The sequence below is a fragment of the Ovis canadensis genome, chromosome 11, assembly GCF_042477335.2.
Source record: "Ovis canadensis isolate MfBH-ARS-UI-01 breed Bighorn chromosome 11, ARS-UI_OviCan_v2, whole genome shotgun sequence".
Taxonomy (NCBI): domain Eukaryota; kingdom Metazoa; phylum Chordata; class Mammalia; order Artiodactyla; family Bovidae; genus Ovis; species Ovis canadensis.
The window spans coordinates 67917142-67937612 of record NC_091255.1 but is presented as its reverse complement, the minus strand read 5'-3'; positions in this window follow the sequence as shown (position 1 = coordinate 67937612).

The following is a 20471-nucleotide window of genomic DNA, read 5'->3' as shown; positions in this document are numbered from 1 at the left end:
TATTGTAAGATTCATTAGAAAGTAATGGGCATGGTGAGAATGTTGCACAGCTGGGAATAATTTCGTTCCATTAAAAATAAAAATAAATACACCTCAGAAAAGCCTATTTTGACAATATTTTGCTCCATGCCTTGTCTTAAAAACAAGGATTTGTTCACTCATGTACTGCCTAACACCAGCATTGGTTTTCCAGTAGAGTATGAGGATGACAAGATTCAGCAGCACAGTCTATTTCAGCAACATCCCTTCCCCTTAAAGAGCCTCTCAGTCCTGGTTGCTGGTCAGTAAAAGCATGAACACCTTTATTATTCTTCACTCCATAAGGATGATGCTTTCAATAAACTAGTTTATCATTTTTCGAACCTAAAATCCAGTTAGCAGTGTATGGATTGAAAGCTTGAAAATTATGTTTTGAACATATTTTCCAAGTACAATTAAATTGTTAAAAACGCAGTACTATTCACTGCGGGTGGGGGGACGGGAAGGAAGGAAATTAGCAATAGTAGAAGGGGGTCAGTTGTATCATTTAAATAATCCTTATTAAACAACCATTAACTCTAGCTTCCTGAAGACAATCAAGTATGAAATCATTCCTCGTGGAATGTCATCTGGCGTTTCCAAAAATGCATCATCGTCTGGGGTACATTGGAGAGTTGCGATTCAACGTGAAATTGAAAACAACATGCGACGGCTCCAGCACATTATCTCGGGGGAAGGCTTCTGTTTTATTCTGTCTTGGTCAGTGGTCACGAAGTCCGAGGATCCCTGGGCCTTGCTAGTCATTAGATTTGATCCCCTGAGGACTCTAGTTTTAAAGAAGAGAGCTGATATTTTTAAAAATAATTTTTGTTTGTTCTTGGCTGTGAGGGGTCTTCGTCGCTGCGGCGACTTCCCTAGTTGCCCTGAGCCAGGGCTGCCCTCGAGCTGCGGTGCCCCGGCCTCTCCTGTTGCAGAGCTTGGGCGCCAGGCCCCTGGGCTGCAACAGCTGCCTCACGCGGGGTCAGCACGTGCCGCTCCCGGGCTCCGGAGCACAGCTGCCGTGCTTGCGCTCAGTTGCTCAGAGGCAGAGAGTTGATATTAATGTAACCTTTGATGATGACTTCCCAACTAGATCTTTCGACTCTAATATACATTATTATACGTGACATATATTATCATTATAATTACATATAATATTGTTGATATATTATTATCATGTGACAGTCTTTGGTTATCTACGTGTGGTATCAGAGATGATGATGGATGTAATTAATAAACACAAGTAGTAAAACTTTAGGCAGCAGGTTCTGAACTAGGTGACCCGAGAACCCTTTGCCTTTGCCTTTGTTTCCTTGCCATCTGCAGATGCGCGTATGCTGATTAGCTTCAGTCGCATCCGACTCTGTTGTGACCCAGTAGACTGTAGCCCTCCAGGCTCCTCTGTCCATGGCATTCTCTAGGCAAGAATACTGGAGGGGGTTGCCATGCCTTCCTCCAGGGGATCTTCCACCATTCAGAAATTCTCTTTTTTTGTGTGTAACATACCCCATCCGGTGAGACGAAAGCTTGAAATAAAGCTAAAGGTCATCTTTTGTACCTTAGACATCTCCCTTGAGCATTTCCCAACCTTGCCCACTGGTTTATCAAATATTCTTCCAACCTAAAGGAGGGAAAAAAAATTCTCTCGCTGAGAAAATGACATTTTTCAGCACTGTTACATGATGAATGAGTCTAGAAATTTCATTTGAATGGTACGGTGGCGGTCTCCAGCTCTGATTAGAATCACCGGAGATGCTTTCAAAACAGATTCCCCTGGGACTCTCTCCTGAATTTCAGGATCTCCAAGGGCATATTAGCAACTTGGAGTGTGTTTCATCTGCCCCAGGTGAATCTGAGGAGGCGCAAATATGGAAACCACTAATCTATGGAAAAGCCTGTACTATATTCTCATGACCTGCCATTTACCAATATTTTACCAAAATAGTCCAGCAAGAACCAGAATCTGGCCACATGGAGAAGGTATTGATGATACTGTTGGGGCTTCCCTGGTGTCTCAGAAGGTAAAGCGTCTGCCTGCAATGCAGGAGACCTGGGTTCGATTTCTGAGTTGGTAAGATCCCCTGGAGAAGGAAATGGCAATCCACTCCAGCACTCTTGCCTGGAAAATCCCATGGATGGAGGAGCCTGATAGGCTACAGTCCAGGGGGTCGCAAAGAGTCGGACACGACTGAGTGACTTCACTTTCACTTTCTTCATCTTACACTTCCAATAATTTCTGCTGTTGTTCAGTTGCTTGGTCGTGTCTGACGCTTTGCAACCCCATTAACTGCAGCACTCCAGGCTTCCCTGCCCTTCACCATCTCCTGGAGCTTGCTCAAACTCATGTCCACTGAGTCAATGATGCCATCCAACCATCTCATCCTCTGTCGTCCCCTTCTCCTCCTGCCTTCAGTCTTTCCCAGCATCAGGGTCTTTTCCAGTGAACTGGCTCTTTGCATCAGGTGGCCCAAGTACTGCAACTTCAGCATCAGCCCTTCCAATGAGTATTCAGGGTTGATTTCCTTTAGGATTGACTGGTTTGATCTCCTTGCTGTCCGTGGGATTCTCAAAAGCCTTCTCCAGCATGATTTCTGTATATACCTTAAGATGACAGACACAAAACTTAAAACAAGCATCTTTCAGCAGAAGCAGAAGCAGTTAAGGAAATACTTATCTAGGGTTCCCTGTCCCAAACCCACGTGTCTTCTTGGTAGGGTATGCTAAGTACTGCAGGAGCTTGAGCTGATTCTCAAGCTACTGATAAGGAAGACATTTTATCAAGTTTTGTCATAACAGTGAAAATGAAGGATCAGCCAATATAAATGTCATTCTTTGATTCCTGGTAAATTTGCTAATAATAGAAAATTTTAATAACTCTCAATAAAATCTGTTAAGGAATTCACAACATTTATGTGAATCTTGGGTCATACAAATATGGGGAAACAATTCATTTTATCTACAGCTAAACTGCTAAAACTCTATAATTTTTTCAAAATAAAAATCAACATTTCTGCCAATCACGCTGTGTCATTTGATATCTCCCCTTGAAACTGAATATTTGGAAACAAACGCTGAATTTGTAAACATAAATTGTGTGCTTACCAGTAACAGGGATCAAATATTACAGCACAAATTCTATAATTTATTCAAAAAAATATATGTGTTTATTGGAGTGAAATGGAATCAGATTAAAGTTTTCAGGATTTATTTGTTAAATTGATGTTTTTTGTGTGTTCAAATGAAATACAATTTGGCAGGGATTTCTATTCCATTAATTTAATTTTTAGTATATGTGAATTCAAGTTCCATCTGTGTAGTTGAAGACTTTATGTTAATTCAAAGTTATTGCCTTTATAACAAGCAAGGTGTTAGTTCCATATCATTAATATTTTAATTAGAATCCAACTCAGTGTATGTTTCCAGCACTTGGTGGTTAACAAAATGTTTTCATATCTACACTATTTCTTTGATAGCAATTTTATTCACATTTTAGTATTTCTCAAATAATAGGATTAATCTCAAAATCAGTATGCTTACTTAGTGTGCAAAAGGATGCTCTTTATTCAAAAGCTTTCTACATGCCTTATTATAATCCATGGCGTGTTACAGTCAAGCAAGTAGGGTGTGAAGGGCTTCCCTGGCGGCTCAAAAGGTAAAGAATCTGCCTGCAATGCAGGAGACCTGGGTTCGATCCCTCCATCATGAAGATCCCCTGGACAAGGAAATGGCAACCTACTCCAGTATCCTTGCCTGGAAAATCCTATGGACAGAGGAGCCTGGTGGGCAAGAGTCCATGGGGTTGCAAAGAGTCAAACATGACTGGGCAACTAACACACACACGTAAGTAGGGTATGATTTCAGTTGACCTTTCTTTTCCAAAGTTTGAGATGTATTTTATTTTTGCCTGTGTTGGGTCTTAGTTGCTGCGCGTGGGCGTTCCCCAGCAGTGGTGAGTGGGGGCTGGGTCTCTGTTGCTGTGCGTGGGCGCTCCCCAGCGGTGGAGAGATTGGGGGCTTCTGGTTGTTGCCGGGCACAGGCTTCTCTCCTTGCGGGGGCTCTCTTGCGGTGGAGCACAGACTCTAGAACACAGGTTCAAGTAGCTGTAGCACACGGCTTAGTTGCTCCTTGGTGCATGGGGTCTTCCTGGACCAGGAATCCAACCCACGTTCCCTGCACTGGCAAGTGAATTCTCAACCACGAGCCAACAGGGAAGTCCTCAGCCGATTCTGAAGACAGCGCACCAGGGAAGCCCGTAGAACGTTGACAGGGTTTCTATTCTCCTCATCTAAGCGACAAGGAAACCGCTCCGTAAGTGAATTTGTTAAGATTCACCTCCCCGTGGACTGTTTTGCTGCTGAAGTTATTATACGCCAACATGTACACTTCTAGCAACAAAAACGTATTCAGTCTGTCTCAGGACAAGAGCATACAGACAAAAGGACAGGGTGGCCTGCAGTACAGTTCTCTAGCAAAACTTTGCAAGAGGAGATAGAACATGCTCAGTTTCAAGGATTCGAGGTGAGCCACGCGGTAGGCTCCCTGCCAGGCAAAGCCAACTCCAGTCCTCTCCCTGTCTTTGTTTGCTAAGAACACTACCTGCCTAATACCCCGTGATAATCTCTGGCCCGTGAAACCTGCCAGGCTCTGCCTGTTTCCCTCATCCTGGTGATGACAGCTTCCAGCTGGACACCTGATCAATCATACCTGTCATTGGCCTCCACGTCCAGGGCATGATGGCTTTTGTTTGTTTGTTTTCCTCGCTTGCTCCGAGGCTTTATTGGCAGGCTTTCTTGCTTGTCCATTAAAAGCCAAATGTGAGGGTAGTGAACTCCACCATCTGGGAAGGGTGGAGAGGGTCTGGCACATCTCAGGAGCCCTTGTTGTATGGAGGCTCCCGGGGGCTGCAGAAGTGTTTGAGCTGCATTTGGTAGTAATGGGGGTAGGGTGGGGGGGTGGCTTTTGGGGGTTTAGGGTTTTTTTTTGTTTGTTTGTTTCCTGATCTCTTTATAAAGTTAACCTGGCTCAAATGCTAAGAAAAAATAGGATATCTCTGAGAAGACTCCTTCTGTAATAAAATTTTTGTCGACTTTGATCATTTGAATGGGTACTTCTATCAAGGCTTTTTTCAAAATGCAAGGAGCTTTCTTTGGCTCCTGGGAGGAAAGTATTACAGTATGTATTTATTTATTCAGTGACATAAAACACGTCTCCATTTAGCCTTTTCTTTTTTAAGCTTCGAAATGAGAGTTTTAACAGCAAGCAGGAACTAGAAGTCTTTATCAGTTGGTACTTGGTGAACACTACATGTAAACACAGCTATCTGTTCGCTTAAAGGCATAGATTTTTACCTTTTTAGAGCATCTTGAACAAGAGATCCCGAAGAAGTCATTCCCACCCAATTTCTTTGATACACTTTTCTTGTCTGTTTATTTGCCAAACCAAGTTACCACTTACAGGGTATGTTTCATTTCTCCAGTGCGTCTCCAGCACCCTACACGGTATACTTTCTGCAGGAGCACAGGGGAAAAATCAGGATCCATGCAGTACTCATTGCAATTTGAAGGCCAACATTGGTATTGCTGTGAGTGGGAAATCAGGACATTAGAAAACAGCGTTTATCCCATTGTGAGCACAGGGGTGTCCAAATGTTTTGCGACCCCACGGACTGTAGCCCGCCAGGCTCCTCTGCCCATGGGATTTCCCAGGCGAGAACACTGGAGTGGGTTGCCATTTCCTTCTCCAGGGGATCTTCCTGACCCAGGGATTGAATCCGCGTCTCCTTCGTCTCTGCATTGGCAGGTCAATACTTTACTACTGGGCCATCAGGTTGCATGAGTTTACAAATCATTGCAGAACAGACATGCATGGCAAGGGCCCAGTTCGTATGGAATCACGCAGAAGGAACAATCTTCCCCTTCCAGAAAATGATGTTTTAAAATGTAAGAAGGGCAATTACAAACACAAAACCTGTGCTCCAGAGTGACGAACAGAACATCCCAGGAAATACGTACCTTGGGATTGCTTCTGGTGGTAAATGTGATAGTTGTGTTTTGGAGAGGGGCCCTGCTGAGGATGAAACCAGCTCAGAGTGTGTCCTTTCTCCCGTAATTGAAAAAAAAAAAAAAGAATACTGAATCATAAGCATATGCTCAATTCCCCTGGAAGCCTGGTCAGCCTTTAAAAAGAAAAAAAGCATCAGGAGAAGCTGCTAGAATGTCCGCACTCCCCCTCCCCAGTCACCACCGCTGTGTAAAAAACGTGCTTCTCTTTCAGACTTCATTGTAGAACTGAAGTGTAACACTGCTATTACTTACATAGCCGTGTATATGCCTGTGTGTGGGGGACGCAGGTGGGTAGGTGATGAACTACCAAAATTATTAAACTGCTCGATTATTTGACAAAAGCAGGTGGGCAGTATGTTATGGCTGGAGTCCATTATAGTTATACAAGGAGATGGGTCGTGTTGTAGTAAAACTTGGACATTTCTGAACCCATTATTATCTAGGATTGAGGCTTCCTTCACCTAAGTATAAGAGGTATATTTTCATCATTACTACAGGAAATGGCATGCTTTTTTTCCATGCGTTTCTAATGCTACCACAATCTTCATCTAATAGGACCCGGAAATGAGATTTAAAATAAAGCAAGATTGTATTTTCTTAGTATAAAATTTGTACTCCTGTGGGTGGCAACAAAAGTCAATAATTTTGAGCATGATAGTAACGTGATCAGAGGCTGGCACAGTAGGCAGACAGGAAGCATGGTCGGCACGAGTCTATAGAGGTTTGTGAATAGCACTAATTTTTCTTTTCTTTTTTTTTTTTTAAGGAACAAAGTTGCAATGACCCATGCAAGAGATTTGCTCTGTGGCCGTGATAATATAATGGGGTTTATCTTCCAAAAATAGCTGAGACTTTAGGATAAAACTCCTCCAGGTTCTTAGAGAAAGGATATACGAGTTTGTGGCGTCTTTCTCTGGACACATTTAGATTTGATTTTTGTTTTAAACATGACTTTCTCCCTGATGTTCTCGGCCAGCCAGCCAAATCTGGGCTTTATCTTCTTGTTCTGCTAAAATGCTTGGACCAGGCCTCTCAAAATAACTTCCTGTCTGGCTTGTTTAAAACATACCTCTTCACTGTCTCTGAGCTGAGCTGAAGGGCGGATGTGAAGTCAACAAGTATAAGGTGAAAATAAATAACCATCCAGTTCAAACAAGCCAGTTGCTCAGTCCATCGTTTCTGGCCCCCATTCAAGCTGTACCCAACCGAGTCCCTGAGACATCTTATTATCACACGTCTTTACAGTTATCCCTTCAAAGGAGATCTTGTTTTGAAGTCCAAAACATCAGGCATGCTAAAATGACTCAGGTATTAGCATGTATCGATAGTCCACGGTGTCCTTCTGAAAGATGTAAACTCAGGTATCTAATCAATAAAATAATTTTGAGTCTTTGAACTGGTTCCAGGTCAATTTTTCTTGGCAGTTTTTTGGCTTCCTGAATTATCCTGACCCAAGCCATGAATAATGATCTAAAATTGCACAATATACAGAACCCATCTGTTCGATGGGAACAAAAGGGTGATGTCATGGGGCCATTACTAACCTCGATTTCATGTCCTGCCAGTGCTGACGTCACTGACTTGGTAACACGCTGGCAGACTCCAGTCTGTTCGGGATGCGTAGGTTCAAGGAGGAAACTGCACCACTGAAGGGAAACGGACTTCTCAGTTTTCCCTGAACTGGGGCTGGGCTAGCAAGAAATTGTAAGAGCTGACCCTGGAATGACTGGAATGAACTCCATCGTAGCGACATGTGTATTAGAGTTCCTGAATGTGCCCCGTCTTATATGCATTTGTCAAGAAACAAAGTCTCTGATCTTCTAAAAAGGAAGATATTGCCTAAATTTTCATGGGAATTCAATACAACAACTGCATGGAAAAAAGATGATAAGTAGTCTTGCCGCAAGTTTCCAGAAGAAAACCTGGGAATCAAATTGAATGAGCTTGTGAGGTAGATTAACAATGTGCAAACTACAAGTTATACATATTTAACCGCCCCTATTCCATCTTTGTGTGTTAGTTACGCAGTCCTGTCTGACTCTTTGCGACTCCATGGACTGTATGTAGCCCACCACGCTCCTCTTTCCGTGGGATTTCCCGGGCAAGAATACTGGAGTGGATAGCTATTTCCTTCTCCAGAGGATCTTCCCGACCCAGGGATGGAACCAGGGTTTCCCTCACTGCAGGCAGATTCTTTACCATCTGAGTCACCAGGGAATCCCAGCTAACCCCTAGTTCGTATATACCTGCACTCAATTGTGAGTCCTTAGGTAAATCTCAGAAGTGCACAAAAGCATTATGCGTGTGTGCTCAGGTATGTCTGACTCTAGGCGGCCCCATGGACTGCAGCCCACCGGGCTCCGCTGCCCTCGGGATTCTCCAGGCAAGAATACTGGAGTGGGTTGCCATTTCCTCCTCCAGGGGATCTTCCTGACCCAGGAACTGAACCCTCCTATCTTCCATCTCCTTCAGCACCAGGCAGATTCGTTACCACCCGTGAAGCCTGCACAAATCATTACTAACTTAGAATTACCTACGGCATTGTATATTTCCTTTTAAAGCATCATGTAAATATTTTTAATTTCAATTTTCCCTTGATTTTTAAGTACAAAAAGTTCACACTTGTACAATTACATAAATGACATACAATGTTCTTTTAAGATAATATTGCTTTCCACTAGAATCCAGGGAAGAGAAGGAATCTGCAGGTCTGAGCAGACAAAGAAACAGATGCTATCCCCCCATTTCAAACATTTGGGGAGAAAATGTTAAATTTTATTAGTAATTATAGAATTTTCCCCAAATAAATCACTTTCATATAAACTTTGGAGAGTAGAGATTGAAGGGCTTACATTTTTATTATGAAACCGTAGAACAAAAACATATCTGGAGGGTGCACTTTATGAGATTAAGGGGAATTGGTAAACAATTGTAAACTAATACCAAGACCCAGAGGGGACACTCAAGGAAGTTTTCTTGATTGCAGCCCACTTAATTAGAGTGGCTGCTCTTAAAATAAGTGCAATTTTGCCAATGGGAAGTGTATTTTCTGGTGACCGATAGAAACCCTGATGAGTCCCAGCCAGGACACCATGACAAAGACACAAGATAACCGGGCTCTCCTTTCAGCAAGCACATGTTTTCAATTGGATGTCTCCGGGACCATGAGCTTTCTTGCCGCTAGTCCCCGGCGAAAGGCATTGTGGGAAATGTAGTCTTCGGCCATCCGTCTCCCCTGTCTTTGAAGACCTGAGTGGACCGGGAGCACGGTGGCCGTTTTGGGGGTGATGATGACATCGGGGGAAGCAGAGAGTTAGGGAGGGATGCATACGAAATGTCCCTTTCCCATCCCAAGGCACACACGGACGTTTAAATGCTACACTTATCTCATTTCGTAAACTCCAACTGGAGGAGAAATATTCACCAGACAGGTCGTAAATCATGCCCACAGACAGGTGCAATAAATACCAATGTCAAAAAGTTACAAAGTAAAGTTATATTGTTTTGACAAGGTTTCCAGATGCGCTGACAACTGGGCACGTAAATGGCCTCTTTTCTGAGAGTCCATATTGCTGGTCCACGGGTTGGGAGAAAGAGCACAGGCAATCCCGAGAAGAACAGTATCCCAGAATTTTAGCGCTTGTCATCCTTATAGTATGCAAGGGGGTGAGGAATAAAGATTCCTCATCTGTAGAGAGAAGTCATCATATGTTGAAATGTTATCTGCGGAAAAAGCACTTAACTGGGGAATTCCCTGGTGGTCCGGGGCGGGGGGGAAACATCGAACACAAAAGCAAATACCACAGGGAAGATAGTGGATAAGTTTATAATGCTCTCTGTGGAAGAATTACTTGTAAATCAAATTATTATGTTACTTATATGAATACACACATTTATGCATATTTAAATATATTAAGTATTTATGGTTTAATGAAATAACCAGTGACCCTTTCATAAATGATTTATTTAGTTCTTTTTTATCATTTGTGTAAATTTAGATTTTGACATTCTTAATTGAAAATGATTTAATTTGAATTGTCTTCTTTCTTCTAAAAAGCAGTTTGATTAATCAAATTTGACTTCAAGTAAGTTATTGCATTCTAGTATTCTTAACAGATGTATTGGCTGTAACAGAGATTTTATTAAAATGACAGACATTACATAGTTTTACATGTTAACGTCTACCTGAAATTCAAGATACCTAGGTTTGATCCCTGGGTCAGGAAGATCCCTGGAGAAGGGGATGGATAACCACTCCAGTATTCTTGCCTTAGAAATCCTATGGACAGAGGAGCCCAGTGGGCTATAGTCCATGGGGTCACAAAGAGTCAGACAGGACTGAGAGACTGAACCTCTACCAGCCCCACCACACATGAGCACAGAAGGATCCCACTCTCTCTTCTTTTAAATTTGCTTCTTTCTCGGGCATATTTGCAATGGAAAAGAAAAATGTTAATCATTTAGCAAGCAACTGAAATTTTTACTTAGGGTCACTATAGACATATCCAGCTACTGGAAATGGATTAAAGGTCATAAGTAATTAACCAACAAGTTCACCTTTCTTAAATACTTTCATTCAAGATAAATAAAGAATTGGGGTAAAGTTACCAGAACTTCCAGTGACAATAATAATCGTTTAAAGTATACATCCCTGTGCATGGAAATGCTGAGTTTGCTCCTAAATGATTCAGTTGCAGAGTTAGTTCTGTTTTAATGAGCGCTCAGGCATGCCTGACTCTTTGTGACCCCGTGGACTGTAGTCTGCCAGGCTTCTCTGTCCATGGGATTCCCCAGGCAAGAATATTGCAGCGGGTTACCATTTCCTTCTTCAGGGGGTCTTCCCGACACAGGGGTCTAGCGTGCCTCTCTTGCATCTCCTGAACTGGCAGGAGGATTTTTTAACCCTAGCGCCACCTGGGAAGCCCCCAGTGATTTTTACTTGTTAGGTCAATTTGTGTAAATCAAGCCTACTGTTCACATACTGTAAATCAGGTGGGGATGAGTCCATGATTGGCCAAATGCATGATAACTGAGTTCCAGCTTTGTATTAGACCCGAATAAAACGAAGGGCAAGTGCAACCCCATCTTAAAAACATTTCCTTGGATGAATTTAGATTGACAGGAGATCTTACATCTATCTTTTGATTCCTCGCCAGTTTCTAATCACGCAAGGCTGAGACTGGAAGTTTCAAAACCTTTTATAAACTTCCAACTTCCAACCGCTTAAAAAAGCCAACTCAAAATCATGTATGTGGTCCCTCAAGAAATGACTCCACAATGGCAATTTAGCTCTTTATTCCTAGGTTAAAATGCTTCTTTCTCCTCACTCTCTTATAGAAAAGAAACACAACATGAATGTATTTCTGAATATGCTTGATATTTCAAAGGGAGGTGTCAGTTATATAATTTTGTATTTATTCCTTGGGATTCCAGGGAATTATGTATCTCTGTTGAAACACGAATGCTTTTGCTGGGCTGTGTTGGTGAGTTGGGCTCCTGACCTGGGGGAGCAGAAGTGGGGAGGGGAGGGCCTGGTAGCAGCATCCTGTAAACCAGACCCTGAGCTGCCCTGGAAAGGAATGCGCGGCCATAAATGAAGGCACTTGGAGGGCAGAGGTCACGGTGTGTAATTAGCACAGGCCATTTAAGGAAGAATAAGAAAATAATGTTTTACAAGCTGGTAGAAAGAGAAGCAAATAATCATTTAAATGTTCCAATTGTGAGTTCCGTCTGTGTGTGTGGTTTATTTTATAAGCAGCTCTCTTTACTGGTAATGGAGAGGCAGGCCGTGCTGGAAAACAGTCTTGTTGGGACCTTGCGATACTACCCGGCACTCTCCTTGAGCTTGCTTGTATGATTTGTTTCCAGCGCTCTGCTTTCTTTATATATTTTTTTATCTTACTCTAAAACTCATTCTGGCCGTGGAGAAATGATAAGTGGAATAAAAATAAAATATGGACGCTTCTTTAGACAATGGGAGATCTTTTGGACCAGTTTCTAGAACGGAAGGCATGTTGGATTCTGGTTTATAAAAATGAGGCATTCAGAAAGGAAGATGAAAAGCTTTTCCTCTGGACAACCCAGCCACCTAATGCTTAAGTGACTCATTAATGTCACTTGAGGGTATATCTAGTTGCCCATTTCATTAAAAACAAATGAAATGAATTTTAATATTGCAACTGACTTATGGTTTCATATAGGAAGTGACTTCTGTGTACAAGCAGAGGTGACGTAAAGGGCATGAGAAGTGAATGTTTTAAGTGCAGGGGTTTAATTGCACAGAAAAATAGAAACATAAAGCCAACCCTTTCCCTTTTCTTCTTGTCATTAAGATCAGGGTAGTGAAACTTCCCTACATAAATGTAAACTGAAAGCAAAATCTGGCAGCTAAGGTAATAAAGACACTGATCTACTTACAGCAGATGGCTGAGTATGAGTATTATCACTCCCTTTGAAATCTGATGCAAAATAACAGTGTGATGTCTTATCCTGAACTTGTCGTAAGACAATGACTCTCCATTGTACTCCAGCTGTAGGACTGGTCAACCCACGGTTACTTCTATGTCAAGTGCAAGGTACGTGTTAACATCATTGGATTTTTGAAACATTCTTTCCCCATTATTACCAGGGATGATGCAATCTTTGATCAAAAAAAAAAATTGATGATGTTAGAATATCTTACTGGTAAAGATGCCACGAGTTTATCAAGATGTGAATCTGGGAACTGGTTTTCATTCTTTGTTTCCAATAGTGGGCAGTAAAAAAGAACAAGTTAATGGAGTGAAACGTGATCTCTTGCCTGCTAAATTCCAAGGAAACAACGTGATATTTAATTACTAACAGATATTGAGCCTTTTGTCACTGATTTTTATTTTGTCTCTATTTTTTTTCCATTTTTCAGGTTTTTTTTGTTTTTTATTTTTGTCTCATTTCATTTTTAAGTTAGAACTTGCATGAAGACAACATACAATCATAGGACCCGAGGGCATAACACAGAAGAGTCACTTAGAAAGGACATTCTTTGCACTGGGGCAATAGTCCCCATATTCCTATCATGGATACAAATAAATCGCCAAACACTGGACAGCGGGTTATGCTTAAATTGCCTCTGGTATGAGACTGGATTCTTATTTAATTTAGCATTTTATTTTCATTGGAATTCATAAATTTGTGTTAAATGATGTATTCGGATGTTTTTAATTCCCTAACATTTAAAAACAAATAAAGGATGCACGGATTTCATGTGCGTGTTTTAAAGAACTTAATTTGAGCTGCACTCAATCTGAAGTAATAAACTTAATTGTGGCTTCACTGTATATGTTCTTGTTATTAATTCCACAAGATCCCTGCCACTCTCTTAAGCTTTAACTTCATCTGAGAAGAGGAAAAATTCAGGAAATTGACCACACAGTTGATTGGGACCACACAAATTGTCCATTAATTATTCTGTAAATACTTCAAATAGTTAAGTCTGTTTTCCCCAGCAAGATAGTAAACTCCTCGAGGACAAGAATTATTAACTTCTAAAATTTCCTTGCCATATCTACAGTCAAAGCTGAAGATATCATAGGTATTTATTAGTAGTTTTTAACAGTTAAGGTTTTCTCTCTCAGGAGTGAGGAATTCCAAAAAAGGAGAAACAAAAGAGTAAGGAATCCGTTGTTGTGTGCTTCTTTGGACATAATAAAACATGGAGGATCTTGATAAATTCAACAGGTGTTCCTTTTGTGTCTGGAAAAAAATATAAACAGCTAAGCTCCAGTTTTAACAACCATTGTTTCATTATACGAAGAAAGCAATGGCACCCCGCTCCAGTACTCTTGCCTGGAAAATCCCAAGGGTGGAGGAGCCTAGTAGACTGCAGTCCATGGGGTTGCTAAGAGTCGGACACGACTGAGCGACTTCACTTTCACTTTTCACCTTCATGCATTGGAGAAGGAAATGGCACCCCACTCCAGTGTTCTTGCCTGGAGAATCCCAGGGACAGGGGAGCCTCGTGGGCTGGCGTCTATGGGGTCGCACAGAATCGGACACGACTGAAGCAATTTAGTAGCAGTAGCAGCAGCAGCTTCATTATAAAAGCAACATATATTCTTTGAGAAAACATTAAAATAAAAACATATAGCAAGATAAATGAAAATTATCTGTACATGCAACACCAGATAAATAGGCCAATTAATTCATACATATACATTTACATGTAATTTGTAGATTTTATAAATGGCCAGTCACACTGGATATATAGTTTTAGCAGCTTGCTCTGTTCACATACATGAAATTTATTGGCAATTTTCTCAGTGAACGAAATATCCTATAAAATACTTTAAATGGATTTATTTTCTATAATAAATTAATATGATCATTATTCATTTAGTTTCCAATTATAATTTTTTTTTTACTTTTCATACTGGTATTTCAGTAAGGAATAGAGAGTCATAATCAGAAAAGACATTATCTGTATTTACTTTTTTGATGACTTCACTTTGGTAAATTTGAAGAAGTAGACTAACTCAAAAGGATGATCATTTTTATTACTTTGGGTGTATTATACCAATTGTTGTGAATGGTACCCTTTTCTGAAGACCTTAATAAGTAAAGCATGTCTTTTGTGGTCTCACCCCTTTTCTGTTCCACATATTCACAGAGCCTGGTCATTATCTTCTGCTATTTAATACCAAAGGAATTCCTGCAAGGCATCTGCCTTTCTCAGTTAATTCTTGCCCTTTGCAGCTTTTTTCTTTTCTTTTCCTTTTTTTTTTTTTAGGATTTAATCACCTAGAACACCAGGTCCCTACAGAGAACTTGAACATTTGCTTTTAATCAAAAGACAAAGTTTATGTTAAACTCAGTAAACAAAATCAGGGACTTGTATAAATAACAATTTGTGCATATCATTTTCATTTTTGCTAACACTGTGACTCTGGTGTTGACCTTCCGCCAGGTTGTGAAACTCACAGGGCAAAGTGCAGAGTTCAGAAGTGGCTATTTGCCTCCAGGTTTATTGAAAATAAAACATCAGCGGAAGTCCGCTGAAGTAATTTGAGGAAACATTTTTTTTTCCCTTTTAGGAAGGATATCATTATTTGGTCTCTAAGGTTAAATCTGCTTAGAGGAAAAAAAGAGTGAAAACAGGCTTGAAACACTAGAAAGCTGACAGAAAACATCTATAGAATGATGTGACTTAATGCGGGCATGCAAAATTTCCAAGGAACTACTTTTCTGGTTCTATTTTGAACATCCCTTTATCCGCTCATCATCCAAATATTGAAGCTTTAACTCGTGTTGCCAATCACGCAGCATGTGGGCAGAAAGCAGTTGTCAACTGCATGGATGAAGGAAGGAAACATGCTTAAAATGATATTTGAAATACATTTGAAAAGACAGGTTTTTAAAAAATCAGCACAGTTGATAGAGTATCATTATGTGGTAAACACAAAACCGATTTTTCTTTTGCACTTCCCAAATTTTTGCTTTCACGCAAGCTCTTGTTGAGACGGCTTTCACACTCAAACAAAACAAGTGCACTACAGGCAGAGCTGTTTTTAATTTTGAAAGGTAACTGAAAACATTCCGAAAAGTTCTCCAGTGTTGGAGACTTGAAACTGTTGTACCTTAAGATCTGCAAGGCATTTATTAGAAAGTGTCCACCCGACTTATGAGAACTTTAACAGTCTCCCTCAGGTCAGACTGCAAATTAAGCCAGGAGTCAAGAACTTCAGTAATCTTTTACCAGCGTCAGGCAGTAGATCCTGGTTATTTTCAACCAAATTAGACATCATTTTGGATGTTTATTCTCCCAATTAGCTGCTTTTCCCCCCCTAATCCTTCTAAGTTTCTTTATGATTTTATTTTAAAATTCCCTTAGTTTCTGATTACTACGGTGACTTAAGCATGGTCTATTGGAAACCTTCAAATGCATAAAAGAAGAACATAAAATCATTTATGTAATAAGATTCCAGTGAACACACAGCCCCAAGCAATCTGAATGCTTATGGAAGAGCATGAAAATAGATCCAGAAAATTAAGCTAAAAGGTGGAGAATATACAAACGACGTTAAGCTGTGCTTTCGCAAACCTCGTCTAAGTGTTTAAGGTCTTGGCTTTTCTGGAGCTTACAGTCTAATGATGGAAAGCGTAAAACAAATAAGTAATCAAATAACTAGAAAAAATTTCAGATACCATTAAGAGTCTTGAGCCAATAAAACAAGGCAACGAGAGGTGATGAGGTGTCCTTTAGAAAGGAGGGTCAGGAAAGACCTCACTTAGGAGCTGGTAGCTGAAGGCCCTGGGACTTCCCAGGTGGTGCTAGAGGTAAAGAATCTTCCTCTTGATGCAAGAGACATAAGAGATGTGGGTTCCATCCGGGTTGGGAAGATCCCGGGCCTGGCACCCCACTCCAGTATTCTTTCCTGGAGAATCCCGTGGATTCTGGAGCATGGCAGGCTACAGTCCACGGTGTTGCAAAGAGACACGATTGAGCATCTGAGCAGAAGCGCAAGCTGAGGGTCCAGAAGGTGACTGCACGACAAATAGGAAGCTCCGAGTCCTGAAGTTAGGACAGGATTTTGACGGTTGCTTTGTTTCTCCCTTTGGGAAACAGAAGGAAGTTTGGGATTTCTGGGATGGGGCATGTAGAATGGAATGCAGGCAGGGGCTAGAAGGTGCATCAGTGCAATGGAAGCTGTGGCTGCCTTGGAGGGAGAGCGCCATGGTGACCCTCCAACCCTCCCTCCAGCTGCGGCGTCGAGTGTCGGTTACGGGAAACTGACAAGGAGCTGGTCATTACAGTATCGACTGCGAAGCAAGTAGAAGAGGATGAAAGGAGTAGTTGCTTAAATGAGATTTTTAAAAGTCTCATTTTCTTGTATGTAATAGCAAGCAATTTAGTGTCAAAATGGTATACCCTTGCATATGGGACCCAGGCTGCTCCCAGATTTCCACTCTGCCATCATTAATGAGTGCAAAGATGGAAGAAAACAGAAAGAGAGGTCCCCTCTGAAAGCGCATAGGTCACTATCTTCTACCCTTGATCAGAAATGAGTCGCGAGTCTAAGCTGTCTGTGAGGGGGGTCGTGATTGACAGGCACGCATTACCATGTGTAAAACAGCTAGTGGGAAGTTTCTGAGTAGCACAGGGAACTCAGCTCACCTGGGTGCTCTGTGATGACCGAGAGGGGTGGGCTGGGGTAGGAGGGAGGCCTGAGAGGGAAGGGGTATATGTGCACTTAGAGCTGATCCATGTCGTTGTGCAGCAGAAACTAGCACAACATTGTAAAGCAGTTATATCCCAATTAAAAAAAAAAAAATCAGTCTGATGTTCCCGCCATCATTATACCGTATGGAGAAGACAAGGCTGGGATTAAAGGCAAATATGCTAAGAAGGGACACCCCAGGCCTCAGCGGTAGAGAATCCACCTGCCCATGCAGGAGACATGGGTTTGATCCCGGGTCAGGAAGATGCCCTGGAGAAGGAAATCACAACCCACTCCAGTATTCTTGCCTCAAGAAATCTCATGGACGGAGGGGCCTGGAGGGTATTGTCCGTGGTGGGATCCTAGAGTCAGACATGACTTCGTGACTAAACAGCAGCATCGTGCTAAGAGCAGTGGAGCTAAAGCAAGGAAATCCTTGAGTTCCTGAGCTGCCCCTCCAGAGGACACATCCTCTCTTGGGAATTCTTGTCACATGAGATAACAAGCCCTCTATAGCTCATCCACTGTGAGCTAGGTCTTCGATAACTTGCAGGCAGTAGACTCCTCTGTGATAAGTCTCTGGAGAAGCAGAGTTAGTCTGTCCGTGAGATGAGCTTTTCTTTTACTATCAGGGAACCTAGAGCAGTAAAGCTGGCCCATTTCTTCCTCAAAGCATGAGATGATAACAGCAGTTGTGCCTTCATGGAACCAGTAGAAAGTTGAGAAAAATCTGTAGAATCAGGCTCAGGTCTGCAAATTCAGAGATTGGTGTCTGGCTTATCTACGTCACCCAGACATACACAGAAATCACTGTGATGCTCCTGGGTTGGCGGGGTCGCGCTTTGATTTTGCCCTGAAAGCTCTTCTGTACGGTGTCATTCTCAGTGACTGGAGTTCTCCAGACAGGGACTTCAGTTCTGAGCAGTGGTTCACGTATGGCTTAATCTCACTGAGATTCAGCTTTTCTTGTGAAACATGAGGATTGCTTAATGAGACTGCCTATCTTGTTGCTTTATAATAAGATTGTTGTTAAAGTTGCAAAGTCGTGTCCAACTCTTTCTGACTGCATGGACTGCAACAGGCTGGGCCTCCTTGTCCTTCACCATCTCCCAAAGTTTGCTCAAACTCATGTCCCTTGATCCGGTGATACCATCCAACCATCTCATCCTCTGTCACCCACTTCTCCTGCCCTCAGTCTCTCCCAGCATCAGGGTCTTTTCCAGTGAGTCAGCTTTTCACATCAGGTGGCCAAAGTATTGGAGCTTCAGCATCAGTCCTTCCGATGAATATTCAGGGTTGATTTCCTTTAGGATCGACTGGTTTGATTTCCTTCCGGTTTAAGGGACTTTCAAGTCTTCTATAGCACCACAATTCAAAAGCTTCAATTCTTGGACACTCAGCCTTCTTAATGATCCAGCTCTCACATCTGTACATGACTACTGGAAAAATCATAGCTTTGACTATACAGACCTTTATCTGCAAAGTGGTTAATAATATGATTAAGAGTTTACATTTATGGAGGTTGGTGCAAACACTGTTCCAAGAGGTTTACCAACGTCGCCTCCTAAAGAGGGAAGTGTACATATCACCCCCCACTGCATAGATGAAAACTCAGAAAAGGCTGAATAGAGGAAGCTGCTTCAGTCCCCTCAGCCAGCAAGAGCCAGAGCTCAGCTCCGACTGACTCCACGTCTCCTGGCTCTGTGGCGTTTGTTTTCTGCCCCTTCTCCGTTTAAATGAAATATTGCCTGCAGAGTGTTTGGCACAGACATACGCAATACATGTCACTTATTATTTTTATTTTGCATTTTCCCATCACTTTATTTTGACTTCAGTGTGGGAGAAGTGATTATCCAAAGATGTGAGCTATCCAAGGATTGTGATTGTCAGAAGCAGAGGATATATTAGATTTTTCCGAGTGGGAGTAGGGTTAGAGTCCCAGCCCTTGAACCGGTCCAAAGCAAGAAACAAATGTCCCAAAGCCTTCCCGGTGCCACATCTGTTTTTATTTTTCAGTTTATCAGCCTGCAGTTTCATGACAGGATTTCACAATATTCGGCTCCCCTGGTGACTTGTAGGATATCAAGAAGGGAGAGAAGAAAGCGATGCTTTCAGCCAACTTCAGCTTTTCCTTCCTTAAGGCTGAAGATAAGCCCTGGCTGGACACCGTGCGGGTGGTTGAGAAGGCCGATTCTTGCGTCTCCCTGTTATCAGCAGGAAGGGGAAGCTGGCTTTCCCAGTGCCCGGTGCTGTCGATGGTCCTCGTCTTGCAGGCTCTGGATGGTGGGTGTGAAGATAAGACCAGCGCGCGGCTGAGCATCACCCGGATAGAGCACCCTTCTCCCCTGGGGAGCAGGTGTGGGCATCCTTGGGAAGCAATATCTAGGTCAAAACGAGCTGCTCTTTCATAAACGAGTAGGGAATAGCTTCTGGCCTACGATTCCTTATAAACCATATTCCATTTCTACAAACTGTAGCAAACACCACGCCAGTGCCTCTAGGAGTCAACAAGCTCTCATCAGGGAGAAGCATTTTCAGGGAAGGGAGAGGGGGTCAAGGATACACTGAGACCTTGGGATTGACATATATGCATTGCTATATTTCACACTGATAACCAACGAGGACTTACTATAAAAATTTTTTTAATTAAAAGAGAAGAAGCCTAACAAGCATTTTTATCCTTGTTGTTAGTCTCGAAGTCCTGTTAGACTCTTTGAAACCCCATGGACTGTATGTAGCCTGCCAGGCTCCTCTGTCCACTGGATTTATCAGGCAAGAATAGTGGAGTGTGTTCCCATTTCCTCCTCCAGGGGATCTTCCCTATGCAGGGGTCAAACCTGTGTCTCCTGAATTGGCAGGAGGAGTCTTAATTGTTGAGCCACCGGGGACACCTGCACTTTGGTCCTAGCAAGGGACAGTTTCAATCACTGCTGTGATCTCTGTGGGACAAAGGCACAGTAAGGGATAATCTCAGTGTTGCAAATGGTGATCAGCACATAAGCATGGATTTGTTCTCAGTTTGTCTCCATGACTGAATAACTTTTTTCTACTTACCGAGTGAAAGAAATGTATATTTAATAAAAAGCCTATTTGTGTTTCTATCTGGACCTCTCATGGGCTTCCCTGGTGGCTCAGACGATAAAGAATCTGCCTGCAATGCAGGAGACGTGGGTTGGATCCCTGGGTTGGGAAGATCCCC